Source organism: Schistocerca americana, chromosome 3 (genome assembly GCF_021461395.2).
Source record: "Schistocerca americana isolate TAMUIC-IGC-003095 chromosome 3, iqSchAmer2.1, whole genome shotgun sequence".
Classification (NCBI taxonomy): domain Eukaryota; kingdom Metazoa; phylum Arthropoda; class Insecta; order Orthoptera; family Acrididae; genus Schistocerca; species Schistocerca americana.
Window position 1 is genome coordinate 436,578,052 of NC_060121.1, and position 20,622 is coordinate 436,598,673.

Sequence of the window (20,622 nt, forward strand, 5' to 3'; positions counted from 1 at the left end):
CTCACCTTTGATTGAAGAGATTCTGTCCATAAAAAAATCATCCATGCAGGTGTTTGGACCTTTCTTTTGTCTCATTGACTTTTGAGTGCTTTCCATCCCTTGGATATCCATCCATGTGGCTTCCTCCTATGTTGCTGTCTGCTTCTTGCACCCTATAATTTCGACATATTTCTTTAGATTGCTCAATGTTGTTGGATAGTTTTGTTATTACACAATTCTTATTTCTAGAATTAAACACATCACTTCTGTCCGTGAGAGGTATGACTTTCTAGGTATCATGTTCCAGGCTTAATATTTTCCCCACTACTTCTAAAATCTTGCTAGTAACAAATTTATTTCCCACTCTGTAGAGATGCTGTGGGGTGTGTGAAACTACTTCCAAGTTCACTTATATCCACAAATGTTGCATTCTTACATCCGCTGCAGATATTTTGAACCTCTGTTTGCTTTTTGCGCTCCCTTATTTACACAGGACCTGTTTGGTGTATCTTGGCACTATGCAACTGAAAGAAAAATCACATTTGTGTTTTTGAATTCATTCAATCTTTGCTTAAGATCAATCATGAGTTCCTTTGCATTGCTTGTTGCTACATCGAGGAAAACAGAAAAATCATTTCTGTGCAGTTTCAGTATATTTAAATGAAAAATGATGTACACAGTAAATATTTTGGAATAACACAGCTCACTGTTCAATGCTACTGTCACAGTTTATAGAATGCATTATTGCAGTCCACCACAGTTCTTCAGATTAACTGCAAGCTCACAGTCAGTCACTGGGAAACAGTCACTGAAATATATAAATATCTCCCAGAAGCAAAATTTAGATAAAACTCGGCACACTGCACAAGTTTTAATTTTTGATAATTCATCCGTGGTACATTTTTAGACACATATATTGCTCACTTTATAACCTGCTGCAGACCAACTAAAATGGCCTTTCAGAAGCCTTTCTTTTATAAGATTACTTTCAGCTATTGTTGTTTGCTGTCTTTTTACAAATTACAATTAAAGATTTATGCTTCTGAGCAAATGAATAGTAAGGGAAGATTCTTCTAAATGCAGACTTTTAGACAAAACTATAATTGCTATTAAATTCTGCCGTCTTACTTGCCAAAATATGGTATTCTGTTTCAGTAACAATGTTTTAACTATAGATGCATTTTACTCTGAAACTAAATGATTGCAAAAGTTGCTAACATATTTCCAGCATTAGCTGCATAGATGCTATAATTATTTATCAGCGTTTTTCCTCTACTCTATCTAAAACATAGTAAATGGATACAAGTTTACATAGGAACAAGGATAATGAAGTTCTTTATTACTGATATTTGTAATTAGCACAGTTTGTAGGTAAACTTATCACATCAGATTTTGATTAACTAAATTAATGTACTGGATAACAAATTCAAGTTGGCTAAGCCTTGAGTTAACATTTGAGATTTTTGGTATTGTGCTCATTGTCATAAAATATAACACTACTGAAAATGTTTGCAAAAAGAAAAATCTGGGGAGGGGTGTGAGGGGGTGAAAAAACATAACAGAGTGAAAAATCCACCTGCTGTGTTACAGAGTGAGTGCAGTCACAACTTTGAAATTAGTGCCTGTTCACTACTCTGTTGATGTTATAAATATTTCTGTTACTTAATTCAGTAGTTATACCTCATCCTTGACTATCTGCAAACAGATAAATTGTAGCTGTGTTTGTTGAAGCAAATTTAGATGTTCAAAAAATACTTAATGTGGAATGATGGAATGTGATGTTTTCTTTCATGCTAGTGCCTTCAATCACTTTTTAATGGAAGCTTGTGATATCCCAGTTTGAGTGCTTGGGGTTGATGGAATATTTTTTTGTTTACAGTTACTTGCTCTTTTTCTTTTTGCAGGACAATAGTTCTTTGTTTTAGGTCTGTCTCTTTTGCACAGTCGTTTTTATCTCCACACTGTTCGCTATTAACTTCACTAATAAAGACGACAATTGAGCTCTAATTTATATGTCAATGATGAGTGGCTAATAGGCACACTTAAATGATTACAAAATCATGCTATCTTTTTCTCTATTTCTAACCATAGTATGTGAAAGTGCACCCTCCCCCCCCCCCCCTCCCCCCACTTACACACATATATACACTTTCTTCAATTGGTATAACACTGTAGCAGCAAGAGGTAATAATAAGTTACTTAAATTGAAAATATACATTCACAGAGCATCATGTAGAATTTTCATCACCAGTTCAACCACATTTACTCTCTTATTAATTTGCTATGTGAAAATTTCAAGAACAAATATTCATGCAGTGAACACGGAGAAAATAACTTATCCTGTGCAAATAACAAGATGTTTTTATATTGTGAATTACACAATCTCTTATAATATGATTGTTAACTGTTTGATAAAAACAATTGACAGAAAAAATTAATAGATTTTAAATAAAAGAAATCACTACTTCAATACAATTAAAAACTCTGTTCCTGGAAGTCTGTCTTGACATTCCTTATTTGGAGGGGTAATACTCTGATACAACTGACAAATTCAATTCTTGTGTTTATATTTATGCTGTACCTCTTTGCATTCCATCAGTCCGTATAATATCAGCAAGAAAATGTAGTTATTCAGGGAATTTTGACATGAAAGACTTCATCTTGCATGGTATTTCCACTTCCAGTTTGGAGTAAAAGAATACTACAAAGGAAAACATCTACATCATACTCCACCACAAGCAAGCTTACTCTATGAGCCACCTTCCTGTTCCACTTGTGAACGGCATGTGGGAAGAACGATTGTCATAAAGCCTCTGTATTTGTTCTAATTTCTCAATTTTTTTTATCATGGTCTTTTCATGAGATGAATGAGAGATGAAGTAATATGTTTACCAGCATTTATCAGAAAGTGCCCTCTTGATGGTTAAATAATAAGCATCTCTGTAATGCACAACACCTCCCTTGTAATGTCTGACGCTAGAGTTTATTGAGCATCTCCGCCAGCCAGAGTGGTCGAGCGGTTCTAAGCGCTACAGTGTGGAACCACGCGACCGCTACAGTCACAGGTTCGAATCCTGCTTTGGGCATGGATGTGTGCGATGTCCTTATATTAGTTAGGTTTAAGTAGTTCTAAGTTCTAGGGGACTGATGAGCTCAGAAGTTAAGTCCCATAGTGCTCAGAGCCATTTGAACCATTTGAGCATCTCCTTAATGCTCTCACACCAATTAAATGATGCCGTGATGATGCATGCTGCTTTTCATTGTATCTTCTCTATCTTTTGTATTAGTCCTACCTGGTAAGGATCCCAGATGGATGAGCAGTACTCAAAAATTAACCAAATATGTGCCTTGTAAGCCATTTCCTTACATTGTTAAGATTCTTCTTATGAATCTAAGTCTAGCTTCTACTTTACCTCCTATTTGTTTTATGTGGTCATTCCATTTAAGGTCACTGTGGATAGTTACTCCTAGATATCTTAATGTAGATACTGTGTGCAGTAGTTTGTCACAAATAGTGTTTTTGTACAGCAGTGGATTTCTTTTCCTACATGTGCACAATACTTTACATTTATTTAAGTTCAGGGTCAACTGCCAGAGCCTGCACCATTCGTCAGTCCTCTGCAGGTCATTCTGCAAATTGATATTGTCCCTTAGCATTGCTGATTTCTTATAGACGGTTGCATCATCTGCAAAGAGTCTTAAAGAACTTCCAAAACTTTCTATGAGATCATTTATATACACTGTAAAAGATTAGAGGTGGAAGAAAACAGAGAGAAGAAGAAAAGCATGTTTAAGTTATGTGGGTGAAGAAATGGTAGTATGAAAGGGGGAAGACAGAGCAGTTTGACAAACTTGAGGAACAATAATAAGATATCCATAGTTCTATGAAAGATCTAGAGAAATTGAATGATTCCAACAGAGAACAGTCTTCTGTAAGGATAAAGATGGAAATATAATTGGAGATAAAAGCAAAGCTTTGGGAACAGGACAAAAGAATTTTACTGAGGAGTTACTTGATGGAATGAATGAAGGGGGTGGGGGTGGGGGAATGGTGACAGAGAGGAAACATTGAACAATGAAGAGCAGGAACCAGATTTAGAATTGGAATTAGAATTAGAAGTGGAGAACCAGGAAGTTGAACCACCAGACTTAGAGGAAATGAAGAACGCAATTACAAAGGACGACAATGTGGTCATTAGAGACAGAGCACAAGCTCAGATTAGGGAAGGCTAGGGAAGGAAATCGGCCATGCTCTTCTGATGAATCCTGGCATTTTCCTGAAGTGATTTAGGGAAATCATGAAAAACCTAAATCAGGATTGCCGGACACAGGTTTGAACTGAATGCATGGCCAGTATCTAACTACTGCACCACCTCCCTCAGTCAAACTTAAAGAATAATAAAGCAGCAGGAGGAGATGGCATAATTGCTGAATTATTAAAGCTTGGGGAAAGAAGGTGGAGATGGCTATTAATGAATTAGTAAAGGAAACACAAATAAAGGAAGAAGTGCCTAAGGATTGGAGCATGGCAATAATCTCCTGATTGCACGAGAAGGGTGGTCAGTCAGTATGGAGTAAATGTCATGGAAATACACTCTTAGGTAAGAAATATAAGGTTTTCAGTGAGATTTTAGCCTCTAAGCTAGGTGGAAAGATACTGGAAGATTATCAGGCTGGATTCAGAAGTTGATCCACTATGGACCAAATATTTTTACTGAGAGAAATGCTAGAGAAATTTTATGAATTTAACAAGCAACTGCATCAGTTATATTTTGATTTTAAACAAGCAGCCTAAATAGGAATAAGATTTTAGAAGCCCACTAAAATTAATTAAGCTGTTGGAAATGACACTGAAAGAAACAGTTTGCAAGATCGGAATAGAACAAGCATTGTCAAGAGAGTTCCATGCAAAGGGGGGTGGTGGGGGGAAGAAGGGCAGAGGCTGTGGCAAGGAGATGTTACCTCTGTGCTGCTCTTTAACTTTGGATTAGAGAAGCTGATTTGGCATATGCCAACAAATCCATAGTGATCAGTATTATATTTAATCAGCAGCCCCAGGTGGTGGTGTATGCTGATGATGTAGCATTAATTCCCAGGTATGCCAGAGTTTTGAACGATAAACATACCACATTAGAAGGTATGTTGTGGAAGTTAGGATTGGAAATGAATACAGGCAAAAAGGAGTGTATGGTGATGAGAAATTCTGATGGAATAAACAAGATACTTCAATAAAAATAAATAAGGAAGAATATCAAAGCATGGAAGCATTTAAATATCTAGGCTCAATAATAACAGGATATGATAGTATTGCAGTAGAAAATCAAGAAAGGATAGCAAGTGGAAACCAATGCTATTATTCCTGACACAATATATTAAGTACAGAAATACAAAAATGAAAATATATATGGCTATATTAACATATAACATAACATGAAATGTATACTTATGTGGATATGGTGTCTGTCTGAAAGAACAGACCATATCCATATAAGTGTATAGTTCTGGCAATACTGGCCATGACCTTCTTCTGTGTGGATGCACACATATTCCCCGAACTCTTAAGGGACTTGGTAAGAATGTCTTCCATGAGTAATGAGTGTGTTGTGGTGGGACACAACGAATGTAATGTGCGGACATACGAGGTGAGAATGTGGGTCTCGTGGGAGGTGTGCGTGAGATAGTCCCTGCAGTCGTGCTATCCTCTGTGCCCTCGGTGGCTCAGATGGATAGAGCATCTGCCATGTAAGCAGGAGATCCCGGGTTCGAGTCCTGGTCGGGACACACATTTTCACCTGTCCCTGTTGATATATATCAATGCCCGACAGCAGCTGGAGGTATTAGTATAATTCTAATTTAACATGAAATGGCTTATTTCACAGGTGGCTCTCTCTTTGATGGTATATGTTTAGCCAGTTACTCTACTAATACAGGTGATGGTAGGAGAGTGTACAGGGCAGGTCCACAATGCGAATGACCACAGGAAAAGGAGCAATGGAGGTAGGGAAATGGATGCAGAAGGTGCATAGGGTCTAACAATGATTCATGGAGATTGGGATGGCAATGAAAAGCTATTGTAGGTGTGGTGAGCTAAATGTCACAGAAAATGGATCTCGTTTCAGAGCACAATTTTAGGTAGCCATATCCTTGTTGAAATAGCTGATTAATATATTCAAGAGCAGGATAATACTGAGTAACAAGAGGTTTTTTGGAGGGATCAGCAGCATCAGGGTTGGATGTGATGGTCTGGGTAACCTGCTTTTGAAGTAGGCTGGTAGGATAATTATGTCCATCGAGGGCTGAGGGGAGAATGTTGGTGTATTACTGTAAAGAGTCTGCATCCCACCTAATATGTCTGCCTCACATGCTTAGGCTGTATGGGAGGGAATATTTGACATGGTAAACATGGCAGCTGTCAAAATGTAAGTACTGCTGGTTGTTAGTAGGTTCCTGTGAACAGAAGTGTGTTGCTGACCTTCAGTGATAATGAGGTCAACATCAAGAGAACTGACATGAGATTTTGAATAGGACCATGTGAAATTTAATTGGCATAATGTATTTAGAGATTCCAAGAATTTTAGCAGGTTAGACTCACCATGAGCCTATATGGCTGAAAGATTATGGATCCCAATAAAGCCCCTTCCAAGTGACCCATGGAAAGGTTGACATAAGAAGGAACCATCCTGGTTCCCATGGCCATGCACCTTATCTGTCTGTATGTCTGCCCCTCAAGAGTAAAGTAGTTGTTGCTAAGTATAAAGTTGATTAAAGTGAGGAGGAAGGGCATCATAAATTTGGAAACAAGTGGGTGATGATTGGGGAAGTGTTCAACAGCAGACAGACCATACACATGGGGGATGTTAGTACCAGCAGAGGTGGCATCGATGGTGACAAGCAAGGTGTGTGGTGGGAGTGAGAGGTTCACAGATTCAGATGATTTAGGAAATGATTGGTGTCTTTAATGAAGGAGGGAAGTCTTTGTACTATAGGCTGCAGGTGTTCATCAACTAAGGCAGACATATATTCAGTGAGTGCTTTGAAGACAGCAACTATGGAAGGGCCAGGGTGATTAGTTTGTGGATCTTAGGAAGAAGGTAAAGATGGGGGTGCATGGTTTGGATGGTGCAAGAAGTTCTATTGACTGAGGTGTCCTTGGTGGACCTGTGGTTTTGAGGATGAACTGCAGGTCAGTTTCTATTAAAGGGGTAGGATCTTGATGGCAGCTGCCGTATGCAGAGGTATCAGATAGCTGGCTTACACTCTCACTTACATACTCCCATCAGTCAAGTGCCACATTGGTAGATCCCTTGTTCACTATGAGGATAATGTTGGAGTCATCAGTTTTTAGGGAGTGAAGAGCCTGGAGTTCTGCAGAGGACATGTTAGGGTCATGTTGCAGGGCCCTGAGGAAGGGTTGTGAAGCAATGCTCAATATTAGGAACTCTTGGAAGGCTTATAACAGGTGATTTTAAGGTAGTGGCATAGGGTCATGCTGGGCTCATGGTGGGAACAGTTGAAGGCAGGGTACAATGTCAGGTTTGCTGTTGAAAAGGTTTTGGGATCGGGTTGCAAAGTGATATTTCCATTTGACATGATGTGTGAAGGAAAGTGGGTCCTTCACCAAAGCAGAAAGGAAGAAAAGCGAGGAGAAAGATTGGAAAAAATCAGTAAAATTTCTACAAAAATTGGGAGAACAGACAAGGATTAACAAGAGGTAATACGTGGGTGATAATTTCTCACCAGAAAACAGGACACTGTAGTACAAAAAATTATGGTTGGAGGAAAAAATTGCAGTTGGGAAAGTTGTTAAAACGGATAAAATTCTAAAAACAGGTGCTATAGAAGGAGGAAGTCATTGGAGGAAACATAATCTACTGTGTTTAGCAAATTAAGTACGGCAGGACATGGCAGTAAAAGTCAATCAGTGCAGTTTGGGAAAAACAAATACACAACAATGTGAAAGAATTGCTTAGAAGCAAGGTATGTGGAGGCTGGGAAAGAAAATTGTTGTCAAATTTGCAAATAAATTGGTGAAAGATGATTGGGAGAAGGCCCTGCAATGTAGTGATCCATAAACAAAGTATTATGTGCAAATTCATAAGTAACAATGGACCTGTGTAAGTGCACAGAAATCAGTACTATGAAACATGTAGTGGTAGGATATTGGTTAATATAGGTGGTACAAGTAAATAAATGAGTGAACTAGCACATAGAGTATACAACAGATGATAGTTTGAAAAAGACAGATGACAATAAAGACGGACAAGGAGATTACATAAGAAGTAATGATGGCCATAGAGACTAATATATCAATAAAAATAATCAGTTTTTGAAAATGTAATGTAACTGGATAGATAAAATATCTACTCACTAAGTGGCAGTTCCCTACAATGAGCCTTTTCTTGTTATCCTGTCCAGTAGATCTCCCCTGGCCTGGATATCTGGGTGACTTTTTCCAACTCTCCTCATTTTCTAAACCTCACCATTCCTTTCCTTCACCCCTCTTCCTTCCCTTCAACCTTTCTGCTAGAAGGAGGCACCACTGGCTCCAAAAGCTTGCAAATTTCAATAACTTTATATGTGTGTTCTCCTTCTGCCACTTAGTGAGTAGATTGTTTTTGTATACAGTTACATCAAATCATACCAGTGATGTATGAACTTTGATCTGTCAATTTTTGGGTCATTCTTTGCTGGAAGAAGTTATATTTTGTTCTGGTGTTGCAATCATGAACATCACTGCATTTGATAACTTTCACTGGTTGATTCATAAGAAATTTAACTACTTTAAATGTGTAAAAAGAGTATATAGTTAGGTATATGAGCTGGACAAGCACTTCCTGAGATGATTCTCTGTGGTCCATCCCTTATAAGTCTTATTGTTTTTGAAACAGCTGTGTTCATTTTAAGTGGATCTCTGCTCCACAACTGTATAATTCAATCCCACAATTAAGAAAAGGGTAAGTAATTCCACTTAACACAATTTGTAATGTCTGGCTATAAACTGTCTTTATGAACTGACTTTTCCAGATTAAACATTAAAGTGGTTTGTCTGCTGCAAATTTTCATCAATGTACACACCCAGAAATTTTCAACGCAAGTTTCTATTATGAAGATGTTGCATACATTATTTGCAATGGTGCAATGAGAACTGCCTGTTCAAAATGGTATTTGGTGACATTCACCTTGAAGCCCTAATCATTGTAGTATTTTGGTATTTGTGTTACACAACTAGTAGCAAAAGATTCTAGCTCCTCACATTTTTTTTAAGAAAGAGTTATCATCTGCATAGCTTATGATATGTGAGTTAATGGGCTATGAATTTTTTAAATATACACAAAGAAGAGAAATGGGCCAAGCATTGAGCCTTAAGGTTCACATCTATTACTGTTTCACTGGTGGATTTCAAGTTTATAATCTTATCTTCTAATATGTATGTTGGTTTAGTGCACTGCTTATGATTTAATAGGTATGTGGCTAGAAGATGCATGGATGGATCTCCAGTATGCTGCTTTGTTATGCCTTCAGTTTTTGTAGGAGTAACCTACTTTACTGTGTCAAAAGCTTTTGTCAGGTCTAAACATATACCTGCAGTCTGCATCCTCTGTTGCAATAAGCAATACAGTTCATGGAAGAACTGTGTAACTGTTGTGGTCATGTTTGCCCCTTTTCAAAAGATATGACGAGAATCTAAGAGTAGTGGAGGAGGAGGAGATTAGTGTTTAACGTCCCGTCGACAACGAGGTCATTAGAGACGGAGCGCAAGCTCGGATGAGGGAAGGATGAGGAAGGAAGTCGGCCATGCCCTTTCAAAGGAACCATCCCGGCATTTGCCTGAAGCGATTTAGGGAAATCACGGAAAACCTAAATCAGGATGGCCGGAGACGGGATTGAACCGTCGTCCTCCTGAATGCGAGTCCAGTGTGCTAACCACTGCGCCACCTCGCTCGGTCTAAGAGTAGTGTTTTGTGAAAAAGGCACTTAGCTGGAACAGGATAATAGCTCCAAATATCTTACTAAAGTTGGGAATCAATGAGGTTGGTCTATAGTTTGAGGCATATCCCTTACTTTCCTTTTTATGCACTGTTTTGCACTATTCATTTTCCTCATCTGGATACATATTTTCTCTAATGCTGCAGTTAATCAGGCAGGTATGAGGTTTTGAGATTCCTTTTAAGCACACTTTAGAAACTGCACTGGATATACCATCCCATCCTCATTCACTACCATAAAATCAAGCTTGGTGCTTTGAGTGAGGTGGCATGGGGCCTCAACCTTTGTGTCTGTGATAGGGGCTGGTTGGTATATAGGAAAAGTGAAACAGCTATTAAAAATTTGTATATAGTATTTGAGTTTCTCACCTTTATGGAAAATTGTTTCACTAGAGAAAATGACATTTCCTAGATAATTTGGTGTTTTCTCTAATCCATTCAAATATGTCAATACCAAATTCAAGTTGAAGATGCATGTCATTTCACTTCAATGCTTGCACAAATTAAACTTTGTAAGTGTGCAAGCAAAGTCATTTCTGCAGCACCTTGTGAACTGTACAGCTCTTGTGATGATAAGTGAACTGACTCTGATCAGTTTCTTTGGAAGGTTTCTCTGATATCTTGTACCATTTCATCAGATGTATATTTTATGCCAGAACTTGACTGTCTGTTTACACTCCCAGTGGCTAGGAACTTGTCATGCTTTAATTATCTTAAGGTCTGGTGGCTCCATTTGAAATTCATGTCAGAAATTCCTTTGGACAGCAATGATTGATTTAGTTTCTACTTACCATATCACTCATTGGGCTCTCTCTCAAGATGCTGTCATTTCTAATAATTATTTAGCACCTGGAACAAAACAAAAGGAATCCTTTAGAAAAAAAAATCTACACAAAAGTTTTTGAACTGCTTTACATGATGCTGCAAACTGCAAGTATCTGTGACACCTAGTGTTTTAAATTGCATTTGGAAATCAGAGAGGTTTCATATGAGGGTTCCCAGATCATCGGAGTACTCTATTGATTAGGTTAGCAATTTTAATTTTAAAATTTTTCTATGCCTAATTGTATTTTTTCTTAAAAATCTGCAGTGGGGTAGCTTTTCACAGCAGTTTTAGATCATGTGTGTTTTTGCCTGAACCTAATCAGACCTGGTGGGAGTTTAAGTCTAGGATTACTTTCATTTTGGCAATGTTTAACCATCTTCTGGGTTTCTTTGACTGGGCAGCAATAGTCAATGAACCAACATGGTTGAATACAACTCATTCTATTTGCCATCAGACTCTTTCACTTGTACACAGAATCCTGTTCCTCCTCTGCTACCTTATATTTAAAGGTGTTCATGTTTGATCAATTCAGAGCTGATTTTTGCAGAACCACTTTTGTTATTTTCAGCACACTGTAAGAGGGATGCAAATCATCTTTGAAAGTGGAGGTTTGTAAATTGGGCCTGTGAGTTGACAAATAGATTTGACACCTTCCAAAATAGTTAATTAGGAGTTCAATGGCTACTAAATGAAAGAAGAGTTCACAGTATGATGAGCAACAGGGAGAGATTCTTGACAACTTTTGACAATGATTCGAGTCCAGATGTTTCATCCCTTCCCTAAGAACATTTTGGGGCAGCGTCCTCATTAAACATTATGGGACCAATTTGGAGGGCAATGTAGCCACAGGTTTTGCTCTTGTGTACAGGTTAGAGCCACTAGGGGCTGTTAAAAACCATTAGACAAAATACGAATGTGATCTGCAGCAGGGAAGGATACTTACGCATTTTCATCCCTGCTTTTTCATAACCTCTTATGCCATGCAAAATGAAGCTACAAATGGATAAAATGGCAAAGGGTCCCTCTAACAACCTAAAGTTAAGCAACACCTTGGGTGCCATCCATGCATCTTTGTTGACCATACTACAAAAGTACCTGTCTGAAACTAACACACATAAGCCTCCAGGCTGATCTAGCAGCTGAGAGTTTGGCAACCCTATCAGCACCCCCTGCCCCTCCCTCTCCCCAGGCAGTGTTTATCTATATTAGGTGCATGGGTGGCACCCAGAGTGTTGCCAAATCAGTGGTCTTAGACAGACCCTTTGCCATTTAATTATGCTTATCTTAATGTTGTATCCCCTATGGTCATACCATAGGAGGATGTGAAAAAGGAAGGATGAAAATGCATAAGTATCCTTTCCTGTTGAGCAGCTCATTCAGATTTTGTTGGATTGTTTTGAATGGCCCCTAGTAGTCTCAGCCTGTAAACAAGAGCAAAAGTTGTTGTTTGGCCCACCAAAGGGATCAGATGATATTTAATGGGGATGCAGCAAAACAGTGTCCCTAGAGAAGGGCTGAAATGTCTGAGGTTGTCAAAAATGTCTTCATGTTGCTCATTGCACAGTGAATTGCAATTTTTGACATTGAAATGTGTGGTTATCAGTGCCCCAGGGAGAGGGTTGATTTCATTGATGCCCCTTATGCTAGTCACTGAGGTTTTCCGTGTCAGTTCTGAGTGGCAGTGTGTCTAGAATGTTTTCCTCAGTCACTTGCAAATAAAACTTTGTGATTTCAGCACTGCGAATGACAGTTCTAAAATCTATCACAAAGGCATCAAAAGAAGGAGTGAAATGTGGGTAAGAGGGCTTTGACCACCTCCCTATCATATGACACATCCACAATGGCACTGGGCACAGTTGCAATAACATTTGTTGCCAACATGACTCCATTAACCCACATTATTACACATCACATTGTAATCTACCCCCTCTTTCCCCCTGTTGTCCATGATGAGCAATGTCTTTTCTGAATATCTGAGAGAAGTAAGATTACAATAAACTTTTTAGTTTACTTGTCTTTTCTTGTAGAGTTGGCTCCAGTTCTTCTTCTGTGGGGATCTCATTCTTAAACCTAAAATTCTCACAGTTTAGATCTACATCATTGAATAGATCTAAATAATTTTGAAGCTTGTTGTTGCAGAATTTTTGTTTTTACATTAATTTATTTTGTCACATTTCACTATATTGCATAGTCTTTTGAATTTTCACATTGACAAAGCTGAAATTATATTGTTTACCCAAAATACAAAATATATCTGATCACATCTAACCCATGCTTACCATTACTTCAGTTTGCAGTAATAACAATATTCCAAAGGATTTACAATTTTTCTTTACAAACGAATTTCTGTTAGTTTAATTGTTATTCTATAAATGAATCCACAAATAAACATAATAAACAGTACTAGATTGTGTAATTAATAAAAGAAATTTTGAGTGTGCCAAATAATTCATAATTTCAAATTTTTGTATATAAATAAAATTAAAAAAGGGAGTTTTAACTGTGCATTCAGAATTTGTATTTATTGATTATAACATTCAAAATAATAATTTTTATTCATAAATTTTACCTTGAAATGTAACATATTGTGTATAAAATTACGTGAAATTTCTCAGTAAAGCAGCTGAGATAATATTGATCTGTCCAAAAACTGAAAAATGTAACTGGTACCGACTACTACTGTTGAGAAAAAGTGATGCTAGAGGAGGGTGACCCATTACAACATGAACTTCTGAGCTGTGGCCTTTTTTGCTTGCTGTACGAAGTGTTGTAGAGCCCAAGAATGATGTTGCAGGGTGCTACACTTTTGCATAATTAGAGAGGAAGCTTGTATGCACCCTTGAGCCAAATTTGAAACTTGTGCATCACAATGGGAGACAATTTGGGAATTTTGAAAAAGTGATCCTTTAATTGTGTTGTGCAGTGGCGAAAATACAAGCTACTAAAAATCAAATAAAAACAATCTCAAACAGATTTTCAGATTTTTATTCACTAGCAGACATTCAGGCCACCTTTAGTCTTTTCCCTGCCATTATGGCTGCTGGTGGCAGCAGATAGAGCAAGTTCCTTAGAAGTAAGGATGCCACTGCTTACCTCTATGGATCTCAATCTGTCTGCCACCACCAATGGCCTGAAGAATCCTGAAGATGGTTTGAGGAAAGGGCTGAAACTGGTTGCTAATGAATAAAATTTTGAGACTGTGATCAAGACTGTTTTTATTTGATTTTTAGCATTTTATACCAATCGCTGCTTTGCTCTAATTACAGAATGCTTTCTAAAATTTAAATACAAGATTTTCAAAATTCTAGGTAGCCTATACATATCAACATAAAATAAATCAAAATTCAAAAAAGTGCACAATACAAGATTTGCATAAAGTAGAATACATAGAATAACAAGCTCATGTAAAATAATATCATTTCAAGCACAAATATCAAAGTCATATTTCTATGTATAAAGTACACTTGTGTCACTGTGTGTGTGAAATTAAGTACAAGGCTATAAATAAAATTTCAGTTGGTATTAAATTATAATCTGGTTGAGTTTAACATTTTCACAAATAAGTTCTACAAGAAAATCGTAATTATATAAGACAAAGACAGATAAAATTCACAATTCAAAGATAATGTTCATTTGTAAGACCTACAGATCAGTCTATATTCAACAAAAACATACAAAATACAAAAGTTACAAAAGCATCATACCTGAAAAAACATCATTAAAAGCTAATGTCAGTTCAAGGCACAACAAGTCCATTACACATGAATTTTAGTGTCATAGTCTGGATAAGAGAGGTATACGGTTCTTTAAAGTAGCTTAATTTCACTGTAGCAGATGGGTCTGAGTCTGAACTAAGGCAACCTGGTTGCGATGCAGGATCATCCACAGAGTAATGTTTTTCCTCATTTGTTCCACATGGATGTACAGAATTTGAAGTTTAATTGCTCACAGCATTCGTGACCTTACTCTATGTAAGTCCATGTATATGATCAGGTCATGGCTGTGCACATTTAATTTCTAAATGCAGTCATTGGAATAAATTGAAACAGCGTCTCTTAAAATTGAATGGTTATTGTGCTTCTATGCTCAGTGTTGTGGATTATGACCTGTGTTAGTGAACATAATTTATCATGACACTTTATTAACAAAGTTATTTTAAATTGGTATAATAACACTGAACATTCAAGTGCAGTAAAATTCCTGTTTTAAAAATGGCAAGTATAAAGAAGAAAAAAAAAATTAAAAAATAAAAATAAAAACTCAGGAAATAGTTCAAATTGAAATCATAAACTTGGGCATCCACCAAACATCAAAACAACAAAACTACAGTAGCTGCAGCAGTTAATATTGAAACAAAACTTTGAGACTGAAATAAGAAAGCAATACAAGTGAATAACAAAAATGGTGCATCCAAAAGTGTTCGTTCAAGAGACAACCCACATTGACGAGGGCCACACCATTCAAAACAACCACCGGACCACACCCACGCTATGGATCTTCAGTGGTGTTGGACAACAGAGAGCCCAACTAGCCCACAAATCAAATTACAGTTGAACTCTATAACACTCACACATCACCATTTAGTTTCTATGTAGGTGATAATAAGGATGATTCACCACACGGATGAATGTATAACTAAGTGAAACACTATAAGTGGTACCCTACAAGAATTTACTAGTCATAAGGCAGTTCATAAAGCAGTGTGCCCATATATATCAGTGAGAATAGCAATATATATGCACGAGTAACTTTTAGACAGTAGAGACAGTTTAAAGCTCCCTGGAACAAGTGAGGAAACACAAGTGTATGGTTCAGTGATTGAAACAAATTTCTTATCAGAGCTCAACTAAGAATACGCTAGTCTATAATATAAAATATTCCCTGTAAGTAAGACAGGCTACAGCCCATGGTTTGATAACCAATAACATCTTGGTACTCAAAATGTACAAAGGTGATTTAGCATTAAGACTGAGAGGTTGAGCCAGCACTGGATCACCAAAGTGACAAGTTCGACACAAAACAAATACATAGCAAAGCTTAAATGCTAATTGATTTCAAACAATCAGAATTGCCAAAGATGACCACAAGCAGCAATACAATGCCAGTGAGCTGTTGTGGCCAGAAACCCTCAGTCAATACCCCAAGCCACAGCTTTACATCCACAGTTGATAAAGCAGAAGACCACTTTGGGTTGAGTTAGCAATCCCCACTGAGTCAAGCAGAACTGCCCACTCTCCAGCATAAAGTGGCATCTAATGTCACACAGCCACAACTCGATCCATTAAGCCAGCAAGCTTCCACGTGCAGCTCTCAACAGGCGCCATCTCGGCACACTCTTTACATGCTCGCTACCACAAATACGCTCACCACCCACCATCCAAGTGCTACCTGCTCACTCCTCCCCTCACAATTTCAAAACCAATGCTGTCCAAGGAGGCAAGACTGTGGACATAGTAGATCACCAAAAATATCAAAATAAGATTTGACAGCAATGTGTGAGCTGCACCAGCTCAACATCCCCCACAAACTGGACTGGGGGAGGGGGGGGGGGGCGGTGGGGACAGTAGGTCAAACAGTCCATACCCCACTTTGCCATCCTTGACCTGGCTGATGCACACCCTGTGCATGGCACTCAAGGCCTCATCTCGCATAACCAAGCAGGACAACTTGATGACACATACTGGTCCCATAGAGAGTGGGGTAAACTTGTTGGGTTTCCTGCTCTTCCCTCAATGCCCTGTGACCTAAAGCACATCAACAATTTCAACGACCTTAAAACTCATCACTCTGCCTTGGTTGAAATGGAGTGCCTCCTTATGATGAGCCCAAGAAATACTGGGTGTAGTTCATCGCCAGTTCACCTGAATACCACCTCCGCCAACAATTCAGATTCCCACCCTATGTTAGAAAGATGGGAAGTAACTGGATGCCCATACATCAACAAAATCAGGTTATCTTGGTTCAACTCATGTCTAGCCATGTTAAACCCAAAGTTCAACCATGGCAAAGACTGGTCCCATTTTGCCAGCATGAAAAGCAATAAGCACAATCTTCAAATTCCTATTAATCCTCTCCAGAAAGGACAAATGTGGCTAATAAGATGTTGTAGTCATGTGCTTCATGCCATTTTTAAACAAAATCTGTGAATTTCTCAGGAAACAAAAGCTGGGACATTATTGCTCATCAGTATAACAAGATGACGAAACCATGAAATGATTTTACATAGCAGTTCCACACTGGCTCCAGCTGCTAAACCAACACTGGACATTGACCACATGAGCCTAGAAAATGCATTAATAGCAACAAAAGTATACCTATAACCAGACTTTGTGTGGGAAAGTGGGCTTACGTATTCGATGAAAAGTCACTGCATGGGAAATTCTGTCCATGTGGAGTTAAGAAAGCTGCACTTACGTCGGAAACTGGGTTTAGATCTTTTGCATTTCTAACACTGTCTAACTAATTGCTTTACATCTTTGCTAGGAACAGAGATTTCCCAAACCCCACCTCCCCAACTCCTGGTACTCTGGTATATGTTCTACAGACTGGATTCACTGCTTAATCTTTCCTAAATTAGGATCTGAATCCTGGCATGGCCCCAGATCTCCAAACCTTTCAGGCACTTCACCCATAACTGCAGTCACCAAAGCCACTCGCTAGGCTACCTCTTCTCTAGGGTCCTCCTCAGCATCAGCTTCAAACTTTCTGCTAAGGTCATCACCAACCACATTGTTGGAACCCCTGATGCGGCTGACCTCAAACTTAAACACTGATATTCTGATGGCCAACCTCACAATCTGACAGGTCTTGCGGGAGGTGCCAGCACCCATGACAGGGCTTTGCTTTTCCATCTCCAACATGAAGGAATGGTGTTCTAGGTAGAGCAAAAATTTTTTGGAACCAAAAGTACGGCGAGTGCCTCCAGTTTGTAGGTGGAATATTTGGTCCCAACAATAGTAAGGGCACACAACGCATAAGCCACAGGACATCACTGATTGTCATGCTCTTGCAGCAACATGGCTGCAACTGCAGAATTTGATGTTTCAGTCTGAAGGATGAAGGGTAAGTCAAAATAAGGGACTTGTAAAACCTAAGCATTGCTCATTGCATGCTTAAGGGCATCAGAAGCCCCCTTTTGGGTATCAGTCTATGTAAATTCCTTGTTTTTCCTATGCAGTACATTCAGAGGGGCTGCTAATTCAGCTAATTTGGGAATTTCTTAAAAAAAAGTAATCATACACACAAACCAGGCTACCCCTTCTTACTCTTTGGAGGACAGAATTCAAAATTGCTTGTGTATGAGAATAATCTGTTGGAACCCCATTTACTGATATTAAATGCCCTAAAATGAGATTTCTTGATGGACAAAATCAACCTTGGATGGCGTTGTGGTTAAACCTGCCTCCCCAACCTTCTGAAAACCTGACAGAGGAGCTCCAGCTGTTCAGAGAAGGTTTTGCTGTATGTGACTATATCATCTAAATAACTGTATATGAACCAGAATTTTATGGCCTGCAAGATGGCATCCAACAGGCACTAAAAGAGTGTGGCTTCCATGGAATTCATACAAATTATAGTCTGTAGCAAATGCCTTAGAAGCCTCCACTATGAGAATCTGTTAATAGGTTTGGTTGAGGTCCAGGACTGTGAAGTATCTCACACCAGTGAACCAAGTAAAACCATGGTGGAGATCTAGCAAAGGAATGGATTCTAACACCACCTTCTTATTTAACACAAGGTAGTCCATCACAGGTCTAAACCCTCCCCATTACATTTCTTAACTAAAAATATTGGAGGCATATGGGGCAAAGTGGATGGCCAAATAACACACTCACCCAACTTATACTCAATCTCAGCATGCAAGGCCTTCATTTTCAGGGGGGGCAAATGATTTGCTGACTGTCTAACAGGAGTATCACACTAAGTTGAATATGGTATTCCACCTTATTAATCATCCCAAGTTTTTAGTCTGTATGTGGGGAAACTGTTGTAATATCTGACACATGTGTTGTGCCTCCACCTCTAATGGATGCTGAAAATTAAGCTCCCCATAACTAGCAGCCACCAGATGTACCCTGTGGTCACTCCTACAATGACGAAAGACCAAATTAGTTGTGAGCATGAACTTGAAATAAAACAACAGTGGACCATAAACCAACAGTGATCCAGTTTTATCCATAAAGTCACAGACTAAAGTTAATAAACTCAAATCCTTAATCATAGTGATCCAAAGTGGCTAAGAAAATTGTCGCAAAACTGCAACTGACTTGCAAGGCTCTGACAGTAACCAGTTGCTGACCATTGGCGGCATGAAACCTTACAGGTGCCAGGTGTGACTGCTCAAGCTTACAAATATGCATATGTCTAACGTACCAGTCATAACTGAGTAGTGACACAGAGCTTCCCAAATCTACTAACCCATATGTTGTTGTGTTCTTCAGTCCAGAGAATGGTTTGATGTAACTCTCCATGCTCCTCTATCCTGTGCCAGTTTCTTCATCTCCAAGTAACTACTGCAACCTACATTCTTCTGAATTTGTTTAGTGTATTCATCTATTGGTTTCCCTCTATGTTTTTTTACACTCCATGCCGCCCTCCAATACTAAATTGGTGATCCTTTGATGCCTCAGAACATATCCTACCAACTGATCCATTCTTCTAGTCAAGTTGTGCCACAAATTCCTCTTCTCCCCAATTATATTCAGTACTTCCTCATTCGTTACATGGTCTACCCATCTAATCTTCAGTGTTCTTCTGTAGCACCACATTCTGAAAGCTTCTATTCTCTTCTTGTCTAAACTGTTTATCGTCCATGTTTCACTTCCATACATGGCTACACTCCACACAAATACTTTCAGATAAGACTTCCTGACACTTAAATCTATACTCAAAGTTAACAAATCTCTCTTCTTCAGAAACACTTTCCTTGTCATAGTCAGTCTACATTTTATATCCTCTCTACTTCAACCATCAAATATGTTGCTCCCCAAATAGCAAAAGTCATCTACTACTTTAAGTGTCTCATTTCCTAATGTAACTCCCTCAGCATCACCTGACTTAATTTGGCTTCATTTCATTATCCTTGTTTTGATTTTGTTGATGTTCATCTTATATCCTCCTTCCAAGATACTGTCCATTCCATTCAACTGCTGTTCCAGGTCTTTTGCTGCCTCTGACACAACTAAAATGTCATCATCAAACCTCAAAGTTTTTACTTCTTCTCCACGGAATTTCATTCTTACTCCATATTTTCTTCTGTTTCCTTTACTGCTTGCTCAATATACAGATTGAATAACATCAGGGATAGGCTACAATCCTGTCTCTGTCCCTTCCCAGCCACTGCTTCCATTTCATACCCCTCAACTCTTATAACCACCATCTGTATTCTGTACAAATTATAAATAGCCTTTTGCTCCCTGTATTTTACCCCTGCAACCTTTAGAATTTGAAAGAGAGCATTCCAGTCAACATTGTCAAAAGCTTTCTCTAAGTCTACAAATGCTAGAAACGTAAATTTGCCTTTCCTTAATCTATCTTCTAAAATAAATTGTAGGATCAATATTGCCTGAATTGTTCCAACATTTCTACAGAATCTAAACTGGTCTTCCCTGAGGTCGACTTCTACCAGTTTTTCCATTCATCTGTAAAGAATTCATTTTAGTATCTTGCAGCCGTAATTTATGAAACTGGTAGTTCAGTAATTTTCACACCTGTCAACATCTGCATTCTTTGGGGTTGGAATTATAATATTCTTCTTGAAGTCTGAGGGTATTTCTCCCATCTCACACATCTTGCTCACCAGATGGTAGAGTATTGTCAGGGCTGGCTCTC